A 4,155-nucleotide genomic window follows, 5' to 3' on the forward strand; every position below is an offset into this window, starting at 1 on the left:
GGAGTTTTTACATTTGCAGAGACGATCCATGTTTCTACTGGCGCAGCTTCATCAAACCCTCGAGTGCAGAAGAGCTGCTGAGCTCGGTCCCCTGCACAGTCACTGCATTAGCCATGTCTCTTACCAGTTAGCCATCGCAGAAGGATTTGCCCCATCACATTCACCCCTTCACCACAGGAAATGTCCATGGCCAGTGGCCAGCCCCACTTCTCAGAGCCAGATTGTCCGATTTCTAGTTCTGATCTTCCCCCTCCTTTCCCCACATCCTTTCCTATTCCTGACAGACCAGAAACATTTATTTTCATGTTCTCCAAAGCCAAGGATTAATAGCATTTGTCTCACTGTCATCTGTAAGGTCTTTGGAGCACAGGTAAACACTAACTAGTATCAGTCAGCTAAATGAATGAGGTGAATAGGAGCCCTTTTGGTGTCATAGGCTTTGTCACCTACAGTCTGCCTTGGGTGACTTACATAAAATAAACAAATAAAAGCTTTGTTGTTGGATTGCCTGTTTGGTCATTTCTGCCCCTCTGTAACCCCACAGACGTGGGACTTTGCCCATGGAGTTTTCTTAGCCAAGATACTAGAGTAATTTGCCATTTTCTTCCCTAGTCTGTCCCTATTTTACAAATAAAGAACTGAGTCTCTGTGCTCCAGCCACTGAACTTTTGTATTGTAGGATTTTGGCTTTTAATCCAGTCTGCTATCTGCTTCTGTTTAATGGGAGAATTCGTCTCTTTCACATTCACAGTTAAAATTAGTAACTGTGTTTCCTGCCATCTTATTTCCTCCAAGTTATACTTTTCTCTCTCCTTTCCCCCTTCCCCTCCTCGTCAGTGTTTTGCTTCTGAGAACCACCTTTCTCAAACAGCCCTTCCCTTTTATAGTCCCCCCTTTCTTATCCTTTCTCCCTTCTACTCCTGATCTCCCTTCTATTAGCCTCCCCCTTTCCTACTTTCCTCTAGGGTGAAACAAGTTTCTCTCTGAACTGAATGTGTCTGATAGTCTCCCTTTGAAATCTGATGAGAGTAAGGTTTCTTTCTGGCTGCTTGCAGTATTTTCTCCTTGGTCTGATAATTCTGAAATTTAGCTACAATATTCCTTGGAGTTTTCATCCCCCTTCCTTCTTTCCCTCAATTGTAATAGGCCTTTTTTTGGCCTCTTAATAAGATGTGATATACTCCATTTTATCTCCCTTTCCCTCTTTTTTCCAGTACAATCCTTTTTTGCACCACTAGTTTCTTTTTTATATCATCACAAAATCAAATTATACCTACACCCTGTAAATAGATATAGTTCTCAAGAGCTAAACATATCTTCTCATATAGGGATGTAAACTTGTTAACTTTTAAAAGAAACAGTTATATTTTTTATTTTTTTTTACCTTTTTATGCTTCTCAAATTCTGGATTTGAAGATCAAATTTTCTGTTTAGCTCTAGGCTTTTCATCAGAAATAAATGAATTTCACTTGTTTTATTGACTATCCATCTTTTTTCCTGAAAGATAATGCTTAATTTTGTTGGATAGTTGATTCTTGGGTACAAGCCATGTTTCTTTGCCCTTCAGAATATCATAATCCAGGCCTCTCAGTCCTTTAAAGTGGAAGCTGAGAGGTCCTAGATAATCCTGATTGTGGCTTTTCAATATTTTAATTGTTTCTTTCTGGCTGCTTGCAGTATTTTCTCCTTGGTCTGATAATTCTGAAATTTAGCTACAATATTCCTTGGAGTTTTCATTTTGGGGTCTCTTTCAGGAGGTGATTGGTGAATTCTTGCCACTGAATGTTTTTTTTTTAATTTAATTTAATTTTTTATTAAAGCTTTTTATTTTTAAAACATATACATAATTTTCATCATTCACCCTTGCAAAACCTTGTGTTCCAAATTTTTCCTTCCCTTTCCCCCACCCTCTCCCCTAAAGGTCAAGTAATCCAATGTAGTTTAAACAGATGCAATTCTTCTATACATATTTCCACAAATATCATGTTTCACAAGAAAAATCAGATCAAGAAGGGAAAAACATTAGAAAACAAAATGCAAGCAAACAACAAATGCTACGTTGTGATCTGTAATGTTCTGTTGTCTCCAGAGACTGCCGATCATCGCTCTCTGGGAGGAGATCTGCTGTCTCAACTCAATCTCCCGGCAGACTCTGCTTCCTGTAGAGAGCCTTCCAACTCTGACCTAGTGTAGACTCACTCCTTGCTCAATGGTGTCTTCTTTTATCCTCCCAGAGAATGGGTGTGTGAGAATGCAAGGGCTTGTGGGAAAATTACTTCTACCAATGAACTTGCTCCTTTTAAACAAGTAAGCTCCTCCCCAGAAGTTCAAAGGGGTAAAACTCCCCTTAAAGGCCGGATGCAAAAGGTGTGGACTAGAGAATTAAGTACCACTCAGTAAGAACCTAAGGTGATGCACACTCAGCTCCTCCAGTCCTCTCTCTGGGCACAACGCTCTCATCACTAGATCATTGGAACTGGCCTGAATCACCTTGCTATTGAATAGAGCCACATCCATCAGAATGGATCACATAGTCTTGCTGCTGTGTACAAAGATTTCCTGGTTCTGCTCATTTCACTCAGCATCAGTTTCTGTAAGTCTCCCCAGAGCTCTCGCAAATCATCCAGAGGATCGTTTCTTATACAACAAAAATATTCCAGACATTCACATACCATAACGGACGGGCTCCACTCAGTTTCCAGTTTCTCGTCACTACGAAAAGGGCTGCCACGAACATTATTTCACAAGTGGGGCTCTTTCCCCTCTTTAGTATTTCTCTGGGACATAAGCCCAGGAGTAGCGCCGCTGGGTCAGAGGGTAGGCACAGTTTGATGACTTTTTGGGCACAGTTCCAGATTGCTCTCCAGAATGGCCGGATTCCTTCACAACTGCACCCACAATGCATCAGTGTCCCGGTTTCCCCACAGCCCCTCCAACATTCATCGTTATCGTTCCCGTCACCTTAGCCAGTCTGACAGGCGTGTAGCGGTATCTCAGAGCTGTCTTAACTTGCATTTCTCTGTTCCGTAATGACTTAGAGCACCTTTTCCTGTGACTAGAAATAGTTTTAACTTCATCTGAAAATTGTTCATTTCCCTTGATCGTTTATCAACTGGAGAATTTGCCACCAGTGAGATGGAACCGGGACCGTACTCGCTGGGGGCTAGCTGGGGGGTCTTTAACCTGTGGATTACTCAGAGGAAAAGCTCGCCGCTCTGTCCGGGAGGCAATTAAACCAGGATTAAGTTAAACCAGGATTAAATTAAACCAGGATTAAGTTAAACCAGGATTAAATTAAACCAGGATTAAATTAAACCAGGATTAAATTAAACCAGGATTAAATTAAACCAGGATTAAGTTAAACCAGGATTAAATTAAACCAGGATTAAATTAAACCAGGATTAAATTAAACCAGGATTAAGTTAAACCAGGATTAAGTTAAACCAGGATTAAATTAAACCAGGATTAAATTAAACCAGGATTAAATTAAACCAGGATTAAGTTAAACCAGGATTAAATTAAACCAGGATTAAGTTAAACCAGGATTAAACCCTATCGTAAATTCTCCCAGCAGCTCCCTCGCAGTTGCACGGTTGGGGCACTAGGTGGTGCCCTGGACCGCTCTCTCAGGACCCCGGAGTCCGGCCCAGACACCTGGAAACTTGATGAACCCGGGCAGTTGGAGGGCGGAGGGGGGAGGGGCTTTAGGAGAAATGCAGCCTGGGCAAAAACAAAAGCAAAGGGGAAGTAGTAATAGAGCGCAGAAAGCAGATGGCGCCCGGCTCTTCCGGGCACCTCAGGCGCGGCGACCGGTGCACGCGGAGAGAGACTAGCGATCTTCCTCGCGGCGCAGCCCGGGAGCATGCGCAGAAGCTCCCCCCAGCCTCGGGACCACATTTCCCACAAGCCCAGGAAAAGCGCTGGCTCTTGCTGCCCGGGCCTGAGGCTGTGGGCGCCCAGGGGCTACGACTGGTACCTTGGAGAGCGACCGGCAAGCGGACTCCCGGCGGCTCCCGGGTCTTGCAACCATTTACCCTTAGGCACTGAGCGGCCCGCTTCTCCGGGGTGTCTCCCGGTCAGCTCGGGGGAACCCAGGCAGCCTCGGGGGGCTCCATCGGGTAAGAAGCCCCCCCCTTTTGCTGCTGCTGAACCTCA

Source organism: Sminthopsis crassicaudata, chromosome 3 (assembly GCF_048593235.1).
Source record: "Sminthopsis crassicaudata isolate SCR6 chromosome 3, ASM4859323v1, whole genome shotgun sequence".
Lineage (NCBI taxonomy): Eukaryota > Metazoa > Chordata > Mammalia > Dasyuromorphia > Dasyuridae > Sminthopsis > Sminthopsis crassicaudata.